The sequence below is a fragment of the Schistocerca piceifrons genome, chromosome X (assembly GCF_021461385.2).
Source record: "Schistocerca piceifrons isolate TAMUIC-IGC-003096 chromosome X, iqSchPice1.1, whole genome shotgun sequence".
NCBI classification, from domain to species: domain Eukaryota; kingdom Metazoa; phylum Arthropoda; class Insecta; order Orthoptera; family Acrididae; genus Schistocerca; species Schistocerca piceifrons.
Window position 1 is genome coordinate 447192513 of NC_060149.1, and position 12392 is coordinate 447204904.

At 42.8% G+C, this 12392-nt stretch overlaps 1 non-coding gene across 1 annotated transcript; it reads left to right on the top strand.

Moving 5' to 3' along the window:
* The first annotated feature begins 1062 nt into the window (after nt 1-1062).
* On the top strand, nt 1063-1137 carry Trnas-cga. The gene has a single exon. It is a non-coding gene; the product is annotated as a tRNA-Ser (tRNA).
* The last annotated feature ends 11255 nt before the right edge of the window (nt 1138-12392 follow it).

Consider the following 12392-nt stretch of genomic DNA (forward strand, 5'->3'; position numbering starts at 1 on the left):
CACCCGCCGCCCCACATATGGTGCATCGGCCAGGAAGTACATCTTTTCTTTTCTACATAACATTCTACGTTTAAACAACAGCAGTAAATTTTCCACCTGCCGCCCCACATATGGTGCATCGGCCGGGAAAAACAAACAAAACATTATTTCATTATATAAACAAATATTAATTCCACCCGCCGCCCCACAACATGTGAAACCTTTACGCCATATTTTCTAAAGTACGTAATGCAAGGCTGAAGTTACGCTTATACGAATGTAAGTTTTTTCAGGGGCAAATGGAATGTCTTGGCACTTGCTCAACAAAGATGAGATCCAGCTCGCTGACCACACGTCACTATGACTAATAACTCTACACCAGCACCAAAACGTACAGGTGCTGTAGCCTGTTTTGAGAAATGAGAATCTTTATTCTAAGTTCCTCCTATAATCGGCTCGTTTCATGCACCCGCTATAACAGCTGCCGAATATAGGCGTTCCCTATATATGGATGGCCAGTGAGTACATCCTCATGCAGCTGAAGTGTATGCTGTGCTTGGTGCCCTGCCATACGTAATTTTCCCCATTGTGTCCACTGGTTTTGGTCATAGATGCCTTTCCACATGGCACTGACGCATGAGGACGATGATGGTAATGAGCATGTAACACAACAGGTGCTGCTAAAACAGTCATCCACAAATACATAAAGCTGTTAGCCTCTGCGTGGGTAATGTGTACCGATATTTCATCTACTATATTTATTTAATAATAAATTTATTTATTAATAATTGTAGAAGGATTTGAATAACATGATGTAAAATGGACAAGAAAGAATACAGAAGGTCCCGAGTTCGAGTCTCGATCCGGCACACAGTTTTAATCTGCCAAGAAGTTTCGTATCAGCTCACACTCCGCTGTAGAGTGAATATTTCATTCTACAAACTTCCCCCAGGCTGTGGCTAAGCCATGTATCCGCAATATCCTTTCTTCCAGGAGTGCTAGTTCTGCAAGGTTCGCAGGATAGCTTCTGTGAAGTTTGGAAGGTAGGAGACGAGGTACTGGCGGAATTAAAGCTGTGACTCGTGCTTGGGTAGCTCAGTTGGTAGAGCACTTGCCCGCGAAAGGCAAAGGTCCCGAGTTCGAGTCTCGGTCCGGCAACAGTTTTAATCTGCCAAGAAGTTTCAATGAAGAAACTGTTTTGATTAGCGATTGCTGTGCTGGTTCGTGCAATATATGAAAAATAAAAATAAACGTGAAGATAAAATACAACAGTATTTGATAGAATAAATGTGTACAGAACGGTGTGATGTATTTGGTTTAAGTATTTGTATGTTGTCAGAAGTGTTTGTAAACAAATGATGGTCACGTATATGGATGTTAATTTGACTAGAGCAGTGTGTCACGTGACAAGGCGCTGGACAAAGACGCAAGGCAGAGATGGTGGTCTTTTGTGTGCTGGGAGCTGTGTTGGTAAGGTGGGCACGATTGGACTGTTCCCTTTCCACTCGGGATCGAGTGTCTCGGGAAATGCATAGGCTTGTGGACAGTTAGTGTGGGGGCTTAGAGCTATACACAGTGCAAAACAGTGACAGTCTGGCAGTGCAATCATTGAGCATATGTGACTATTAAAGTAACGGTAGGCAGCAGCGGAAGGGACTCCGCGCTGTGTGCCTTGTCAGTGCCGCAACATTTTGTTCGACAGTCTGTTTCACGAATTCGGGATGCCGCTGGCCCGCATCAATTTCGGAGGGCCGCCTTGTTCATGCCGCCGCCAGTCCACGTGGCAGGTGTAGCGAGACGCCGCTGACTAAGCCGGCGCCGGAGAGTGTGACTGTTCTCTCTTCCTGTGCCACAGACACACACACACACACACGGTTCCCGGCGGGGTCAGGGATTTTCTCTGCCTCGTGATTCCTGGGTGTTGTGTGCTGTCCTTAGGTTAGTTAGGTTTAAGTAGTTCTAAGTTCTAGGGGACTGATGACCATAGATGTTAAGTCCCATAGTGCTCAGAGCCATTTGAACCGTCGCCCGGCCCACACATACGCTCGCGCCGTGTCCAAGCTGCGCCATCGCTTGAGCCTCCGCGCCGTTGCCGTTGCCCGCCCACGTGTCGTAGTAATAGTCGACATCGCAGCAGCCACATGTTAAGTACAAACATTAGTTTAGTTGCGTTATATGTTTTGTGTCGCTAGTCGTCAATCATAGCCGATGGTATTCAGAAACTTTCAAGTGAATGTGGATCAGAGGATATTAGGAGGATTGTAGTAGCCCTGGTATCCAAAAGGAGCGTGGTTGGGTGTCAGGATGTGAACTCACTCAATTATTGAATGCAATGAGTAAGAAACTGGTTGAAAGTTTAGATTCAAAATTGGAAAATGTGAAATCTATACTAGATGTAAGTATAAAATCTGAAATTGGCGGTTTAAAAACTGATCTTGGACATAAAATATATGCAGTAAATCAAAAGTTTGAGCTGTTGGAGAGCAGATGTGTAGAACTTGAAAATAACCTAGAAACTTATGAAAAAATTGTGGAACGGGCCAGCAAACAAATAGACAAAGAAGAAAAGGAGCTGGGCACCAAAGTAAAGACTGTATAATCTGAACTTAGAGAACGAATTGAAGCACAGGAGAAGATGTGCAGGAAATTTGAAGCCGTAATTGCCGGCCGCTTTGGCCGAGCGGTTCTAGGTGCTTCAGTCTGGAACCGTGCTGCTGCTATGGTCGCAGGTTCGGACCCTGCCTCGGGTATGAATGTGTGTGATGTTCTCAGGTTAGTTAGGTATAAGTAGTTCTAAGTCTAGGGGACTGATGACGTCAGATGTTAAGGCCCATAGTGCTTAGAGCCATTTGAACCATTTTTGAAGTAGAAATTATGCAAGGAGAAATAGGAAAAATAGACAATCTGAAGGAAACCGTAAGTAATGTAGCAGCTGGGCAGGCAAGTATGATGATAGTGTGTCCCATGGTAATTGTTAGTAATATAAATTTATTCAGTGCTGAAAATAGGTAGCATGCAGTAGATTTCTTGGCTGCATGGAACGATAGCTTTATAACAGGGATGCCTGAGGAGGCAAAAAAAGTTAAGTTTGTAAAGAGATAGGTGGAGGGACCAGCTCAGACTTGGGCTAACAAACATGCTGAGGAATTTGTAGACTATAAGGAATTTGAAATAATGTTCTTTCATAAATACTGGGGATAGGCCAGACTATTAAGGTTGCAAAAATGAGTTTTTAAATGGGCCAAATTACAGAAGTGGTAGAGAAACTATGAGAGAATTCTGTGTGAGGGAACACTGCAAACTAATATATTTAGATAGACAATTAGAAATATTAAAATAAATATGAACATTAAAAATAAGGCTGCCAGAGGACTTGCAGTGGGATCTAATACACAGCCCTACTGATTAAGAGGAGGAGTTTTTGAATTTTGACGAGAAAATGGACAAGGCACTGCGCTATAAACCTAAATTAGTAGAACACAAGGAAGATCGCAGAAAACAGAATGAGAACAACAATTATGAAAACAATTTCAATAACAATGTGAACAGGTGGTCAAGTACTAGGAATAGGCAGAGTGACAATGACAGACAGAGAGAGAAGAAAGAAACATTTAAGGGGGTAGACATGATTATCCACCTGGAAGAAATGCCAATGAAAACAGGCAAAGGGATTAAAAATATGCAGAATTTCAAAGGAGGTAGACGGAAAACTAGACAGAGTCTCACTTGAGGTCTGGGGGCTAGGACTTACGCTGTGATTTGGACCAGACAAGGATACAACAAATGTGATGAGAGGGAAAAGAGGGAGATGGCCATATGCCATATGGATGTTGTGCGGGCAATAGTGATATGTGGGGAAGTTTTGTGAAATTCGATAGAAGAAACAAAGATAAAAAGGGGAGCGGTATCAGTGATGTGAATGACAGTGAACTGTATTACATAAGGGAGTTATTTGATAGAGATGAGATGGTGGAGCATAGAGGGGATGAGAATAGCATTGGTGTGGCTACATTGGAAGATAATTGGAGATAAGCCCGTTAGAAATCTAAATCATACAAGTATTGCTGACAGTGTTGGTGGAGTAGATCGTAAATGAGTTTATCACAATAGGGGTAGATCATGCATATGGCAATGCTCTAGTAAGTGAGTTGTATTAATAATGAATTGAAGAAGGAAGGAAATGGTGAGGCAGATATTAGGTATGATAAGTTCTGCTAAGTAAATGAAATAAAAACATTTGTACACAGGGAAGATAGAAGTCATGTTGTTCTATGTAGGGATCTTAACAATGATTTGATGGGGAAGGAGGAGCATGAGTATAATATAAATGATTGGGTGTCATATGCAAAGGTGCAGCAGATGTTGGTACTAGAATGGAAGGAGTGAAGGTTTAAAATGGCTAGAAATATAGAGAAATTGGATGATGGGAATGAAAGTGAAATATTTCATGAGTTACTTAAAGAGGATATGGAGACTGAAGATGGGAATCGATGTTGGGATGCATGTATGATGTATAAAGAGAGTAGGAAGGAAACTGAGTTTGATTTGGTGGAGGAAACTGAGTTAAAAGTCGAAAAGGTATAGAAGGTGCAACCTATTGTTAAGGTAATAGTGGAGAATGTTGAAAGTGAAACTCTGCTGGATACTGGCTCAACTACATCAGCTGTGTGTGAGTTCTTATGGCAACAAATAAGAAGTAGAAATCTAGTAGAGCTAACTCTAAGTGGGATAAAGATCAAGACTGCGACTGGGACATGCAGTAAGCCTATCAGAAAGGAAATCATTTTATAATTTATGATAAATAATTATTTTAATGTGCACCGTTTTATCATTTCAGAATTATCAGTCAAAAATATTTTCGGCATGGATTTTTTTGTATAAATATGATTGTACTATTGCCGTGAATGACAATTGGAATTTTGATGCTGGAGGGTACAGAAAGAGAATAAAATTTAAAGAACAATTAAAGGAAGAAAAAGTGATGGCACATTTGCAGAAGGAAAATGAAAGGTATGAGGAGTCATGTGCAAGTGAACAAACAGATAATAAGGTAAAGGAGATGCATGACTTACCAGAGGAGGGAAGGCTTCAACTGGGTGAACTTCTGCAGAAATATAGAAATGCGTGTTCAGATAAGTGAGGAGAGGTAGTGAATTTTGAGTATTCATTAAAGTTGATACCTCATAGTGTCATTAAGATGAAGCCTTTCCTTTTTGCAATGAGCGACAATGCAGCAGTCAGAGACAGGATTCAACAAATGTTGGAATAGAAAGTATTAAAAAAGGGAAGGAGTGAATACAATAATCTAATTGTAGTGGTTAGGAAGAAGGATGGAAGTGTACAGACTGTGCTAAATGCTAGAAGATTAAATAAAATAACAGCTAGAGAAAATGACCAACCAGGAAGTATGAATGAGCAGTTGCTAAAACTCAATAACATAATGCTAATGTCAAGTGTGGATCTGACCTCTGGGTTCTGGCAGGTGCAACTTGCCAAGCTAAGGAGAAAATTTACAGCTTTTCTGTTCGAGGGAAAGACTCACATGTTTAGGGTCGTTCCATTTGGTCTGTCCATATCAAGTGCTGTTTTTATTAGAGCATTAAGTCATATACTTGAGTGTAAATTGATGAGGAGGCTTACAGTATATGTGGCAGTTAAAATCTTTCAAGGGGATGTGTAATTTCTACCGGAAATTCATCAGGGACTGTAGTATGAACTCTACATATTTGTGTAAATTTTTAAAGAAAAATGTTTCCATGAAATGGACGCTGTGATGAGGAGTTTGCTGCAATAAAGAAAAGCCTTTGTAACAGTAAAATATTATAAAGACCTGTCACTCCCCTTTTTGCATTGCCTACGACATCTCAGATTTTGGTGTGGGGTCTGGAGTGAGGAGTTTGCTGCAATAAAGAAAAGCCTTTGGAATAGGAAAATATTATATTACCGAGACGTGCAACTCCACTTTTGCATTGCTTATGCCAGTACACATTTTTGTGTGGGATCTGTGCTATTTCAAGAGAAGATGATAGATAGGTTAGTGGAACAGAGGACAACAGCATTCGCTACTCGGATGTTATCAAAACATGAACTCATGTATAGGATCTCTGAAAAGGAACATTTGGCTGTGGTGTATAGGATCTGTTTGAAGAATGAATGGGAGGGGAGGAGGAGGGAGGAAGGAAGGAGTCGGTAATGTACATGAGAGTGTAGAGGAGAAGAAAGAAATGAAGTTGTGGTTGTCTCCATACCCGTACACGTACATCCTCTCGATACAATGTGAAACAACCATGCAACATGTTTCCAGTCATCAACAGTCCAAAGTCGGTGTGATGGGCCCAGGCAAGGCGTAAAACTCTGTGTCGTGCAGTGATCAAGGGTACACAAGTAAGCCTTTGGCTCCGAAAGTCCATATCGATGATGTTTCGTTGAATGGTACGGACGCTCATACTTGTTGATGGCCCATCATTGAAATCTGCAGCAATTTTCGGAAGGGTTGCACTTCTGTCACGTTGAACGATTCTCTTGAGTCGTCGTTGGTCTCGTTCCTTCAGGATCTTTTTCCAGCCGCAGGGATGTCGGAGATTTCATGTTTTACAAGATTCCTGCTATTCATGGTACACTTGTGTAACGGTCGTATGGCAAAATCACCACTTCATCGCTACCTCGGAGATGCTGCGTCCTATCGCTCATGCACCAACTATAACACCACGTTCGCGAAACTCACGGAATTCGAATGTGGTCAGGTGATTGGATGTCACTTGTGTCATACGTCTGTAAGCTAGATTTCCACACGTCTAAACATCCCTAGGTCCACTGTTTCCGATGTGATAGTGAAGTGGAAACGTGATGGGACACGTACAGCACAAAAGCGGATAGGCCGACCTCGTCTATTGACTGACAGAGACCGCCGACAGTTGAACAGGGACGTAATGTGTAATAGGCAGACATCTATCCAGACCATCACACAGAAATTCCCAGCTGCATCAGAATGCATTGCCAGTACTATGACAGTTAGGCGGAGGTGAGAAAACTTGGATTTCATGGTCAAGCGGCCGCTCATTAGCCACACATCACACCGGTAAATGCCAAACGACGCCTCTCTTGGTGTAAGTAAGGAGAGTAAATATTGGACGATTGAACAGTGGAAAAACGTTGTGTGGAGTGACGAATCACGTTAAACAATGTGGCGATCCGATGGCAGGGCGTGGGTAAGGCGAATGCCCAGTGAACATCATCTGCCAGCGTGTGTAGTGCCAACAGTAAAATTCGGAGGCGGTGGTGTTATGGTGTCGTCGTGTTTTTCATGGAGGGGGCTCTCTCCTCTTGTTGTTTTCCGTGACACTATCACAACACATGCGTACACTGATGTTTTAAGCACCTTATTTCTTCCCACTGTTGAAGAGCAATTCGGCGATGGCGATTGCATCTTTCAACACGATCGAGCACCTGTCCATAATGCGCTATCTCTGGCGGAGTGGTTACACGACAATAACATCCCTGTAATGGACTGGCCTGCACAGAGTCCTGACGTGAATCCTATAGAACACCTTTGCGATGTTTTGGAACGTCGACTCCGTGCCAGGCCTCACCGACCGACATCGACACCTCTCCTCAGTGCAGCACTCCGTGAAGAATGGGCTGCCATTCCGCAAGAAACCTTCTAGCACCTGATTGAACGTATGAATGCGAGACTGGAAGCTGTCGTCAAGGCTAAGGGTGGGCCAACACCATATTGAATTCCAGCATTACCGACGGAGTGCGTCACGAACTTTTAAGTTATTTTCAACCAGGTGTCCGGATATTTTTGATCACATAGTGTATTTCTTTTGTTCGTTGTGCACAGACACTCAGTCCCATGTACAGTATAGTGATCAAATACTTCTGAAAAGAGGTCAGACAAATATTAAGAACAGTAGAAGCGGAAATTATCAATCTCGTAGCACATGGTGTGCGTCACAAAGCTCTGGGAGAAAATCGTGCAGTCAATGCTGCTCGACGTATGATCGGAAAAATTGTCCGCCCCGTAATGGTAGTTGCTTTCATTGTGGATCTAAAGGTCAAATTCAAACTGTATTTTTACGTGGCAGGCAGGGCAAAGTACTTCCACAACGCGGAAAGCTTCCGCTGCAATACGCTGGCAGGCGACCAAATTTTTGGTCAGTCGCAAGTGGAACGAAAGGAAATTCTGTCACAACTCGACTCTGGTGCTTCTGTTTCCTGATAAATAAAGACGCTTAAGCCAGAATCGGTAGCACACCGCTAAAGCAGTCTGCGTCTGCTTCGTCTGCCTACAGTGGACACGAATTCCAGTGCTTGGGGTATGTAGTTTTGTCAGCAGTTTTCAGGGAGTCACAAAGTGTGTTTCATTTCATGTACTTAATGGCTAAAGACATCGAAGCACACGCCACTGTGACGGGCAACGCTCATTCGCGATTTTTTCGCGCACGTCCTGTCCTCATTTCTTTACGTGAGCAAATTACTCTGGAATTATTAGGATGGCAAGATAATAAGATTATCTAATCCGTTTCGTCAAGACAGTGGACATCACCCTTGGTCAGTCTGAATAACCCTTCCTGTGGTTTACGTTGTATGCAGACATTGAGAGTGGATAGTGGATAGTGGATTCTTTTCCTCTTCCATGTTCGGGGGAATTGATGGGCAGATTGGAACAGGGCAGACACTTCTGGACGAACAGTCAAAGCAATACTTTGTGGTAAACACTCTCTTACGCTTATTCGAATTTCAAAGCCTACCGTATGGCAGTGTTTCAGCTCCTGCAATTTTTCAACGCTTTCTGGAATGGTTAACAGCGAAAGTTTCTTCTTGTACATACTATTTAGACGATATTGTGGTGGCAGGTCGTACGTCTGCTGAAAATTTAGCAAATTTAGACTGTTTGTTTCAAGTTCTTTCTGAAGCTGGCTTGAAGTGCAACATGAAAAAGTGCTCCTTCTTCCAGGATTAATTGAACTATTCATATCACGTAATAAATGCACAGGCTATACAGCCTACAACTTCGTACTTGACTACGATTAGAAATCTGCCGGTGTCCATTAACCTGAAGGAGCTCCCATCAGTAACGATGAAGCTCACCTGTTATTAAGAAAAAATTATTCGTAACGCTGCGCAAACTGCTGCTCCGGAAAAATGTTCCTTTTGTCTGGTCCAAAAATGCCTGAGCTCACTTCAGCAACTGAAAGACGAATTGTTAAGTCGCAAAGGTTTGATTCACTTTTCACCAGTATACATAGTAAATGTTTCAATAACTTTACTATTATAGCAGGTTATCTGATTGAAGACAAACTGATGGGCTTCAAGCGCACAGGTGAACACAAGAACCATACTTGAATAACTTACTTCTCGTATAATAGGGCAGACGTTTGTGGAATCTGTTATGCTGACGGTGGGACAATGGTTTGCGACACTGTTATATTTACACTATTTGATCAAGTTTCATACATGTTATGTCGTTGAAGTTCTCTTGGAAGCTTTTTTCCAACTCCATAGAAAAAGTATACAATTCCAATAGAGAATACCATAAAAGATAAAATAAAAAATAAAATTACTTGAGAACATCAGGAAATTTGCCATTTTGTTCGCTGTAACTTGGCAAAAACCTCACACCGATATACACTACTGGCCATTAAAATTGCCAAGAAGAAATGCAGACAATAAAAGGATATTCATTGGACAGATATATTATACTAGAACTGACATGTGATTACATTTTCACGCAATTTGGGTGCATAGGCCCTGAGAAATCAGTACCTCTGGTCGTAATAACGGCCTTGATGTGCCTGGGCATTGAGTCAAACAGAGCTTGGATGGCGTGTACAGGTACAGCTGCCCACACACCTTCAACACGATACCACAGTTCATCAAGAGTAGTGACTGGCGTATTGACTGTTGCTCGGCCACCACTGACCAGACGTTTTCAGTTGGTGAGAGATCTGGAGAATGTGCTGGCCAGGGCAGAAGTCGAACATTTTCTGTATCCAGAAAGACCCGTGTAGGACCTGCAACATGCGGTCGTGCATTATCCTGCTGAAATGTAGGGTTTCGCAGGGATCGAATGAAGGGTAGAGCCAAGGGTCGTAACACATCTGAAATGTAACGTCCACTGTTCAAAGTGCCGTCAATGCGAACAAGAGGTGACCGAGACGTGTAACCAATGGCACCCCATACCATCACACCGGGTGATACGCCAGTATAGCGATGACGAATACACGCTTCCAATGTGCGTCACCGCGATGACGCCAAACAAGGATGCGACCATCATGATGCTGTAAACAGAAGCTAGATTCATCCGAAAAAATGACGTTTTGCTATTCGTTCACCCAGGTTCGCCGTTGAGTACACCACCGCAAGCGCTCCTGTCTGTGATGCAGCGTCAAGGGTAACCGCAACCATGGTCTCCGAGCTGATAGTCCATGCTGCTGCAAACGTCGTCGAACTGTGTTTGTTGCAGGATTCTAGTGCGAGTGGTTTACGAGATATCGTATTTTGAAATGTTCTCACACCGACACTTGTACAATACACTGGAGGTATGAATTAAGAAACGCCTTCAGTCACAACTTTTCGTTTATTATTAAGTACACGATGCATATCGGACCCTGTGTGATGGAGAAAAGAATGTTTGCTGGTACTAAAATATAAAAGACGCTTTTCTTGGATTATGTGGAATATGAATTTCACTTCATTCAAGAGAAAAAAATAAAGCGTATATTATGACAAATTACACCTGATGATGGACACACAGGATCCGAAATTCATCGTGTGCTTAATAAAACACGAAAAGTTGTGACTGAAGGCGTTTTTTAACTCATACCTCCAGTGTATTGAATACAGTCACGTTTGAAGCTGCGAAATATGGATAAAATTAAACTTGTGCAATACCTGTGATAGCACGCACTGAAGAACAACACAAGTGCATTCACTAGTTATGTGGATTCTGGCCAGCAACGAGACAACTGAGCATAACAGGTTGTGTTCAAAATGGCCACCGGCAGCGGCAATACACGCTTCCAGTCTGGTATGGAATGACTGCTGCACACGTGCTAGCAGTTAGGCGGAGATGCCCGAGCAGGCTGCAGTAACATATCGTTGTATATCATCGAGTGTAGTTGGCACGTCATTGTAGACAGCGTCTTTCACCTTCCCCCACAGCAAAAGGTCTGCAGCCGTCAAATCCGAGGAACGTCCCAAAGTAAATGTCCTCTGCGTCCAATCCAACGATTTGGAAACTATTCGTGAAGACACGCTGTAGTACTTCGTGCACTGTGGACTGGACAGCCATCATATTAGTACCACGGATTCCTCTTTGTCTGCAGAGGAACGTTCTCTAGCATCCGTGGAAGATGGTATTGAAGCATCCTGACATACTTGTTCGCGTTCAGTGTTCCGTCAATGGTAAACGGGCCTATGAGCTGACGTTCCACTTGACGAAGCCAGCGGGGAATATGAACAGACCAACAGTGCTTGTTTCGGCGGTTCACCTGGCCATGACTGGTAAATGTGGCTTCATCGTTAAACAAGGTACATGATACGGCTGGAGTATCCTGTCTTAACAGATCCTCATAAACGTTTCCATGCAGCTCTTGACGGAGAAAAATGTGATAAGGATGGAACCTATATCGATGGAGAATGCCTCTTCCTCGTGAGTTTGCGCAGGAGCTAACGTGCAGATCAACTGCAACAGCAGCAGGAGCATTAATTTCTCCCTCATCTGCCGTCACTTGTTTCTTTCTGTTACGTTGTGTAGGTGCCACTCTACCGTTTTCACGTAACTTGTTGGAGTGGTTCGTAAGTAATTGCCAAGATGGTTGACGTCTATTTGGACATATTGTCGCATATAGCGCACAGTAACGAAATGCATTCTTCCTACTCTTTTCATAAACCATGAGCATGTGGGCAGTTTCTGCATTGGTAAATTCCATCGTCCACTTACGACCTACTGCTTGGACTGTCACACACTGACTGACTAGCAAGTCGCACTGCAATCAAGGAACTCACAAACACAGTGTAAGCAAACATAACAACATCGTACCTAAGAACTACGCAGGTGGAATGGCACAGACAAGTGTCGGTAAGGAAACATTTCAAAATATGATGCCTCGTAAATCACTCGCACTAGAATGCTGCATTAAACACCACTGACGTTCTGTTAATGTCAATAGGCATTGTTCCACTTGAAAAGTGTATGTTTGTACAAAAAATACATTTTATAAGTATTATTACAATCTGTTTATTGGCTAACAGTACCAGCCCCTGTCTACTAATTCATTCTGTGAAAACTGCACGTCAATAGAAATTTCCATTTCAGCAATATTTGCGGAACGAATTTTAGGTGATTCACCCTGTATACTCCGCAAGCCACCGCATGATGCGTGCCGGAGGGTTCCTTGTACCAGTAC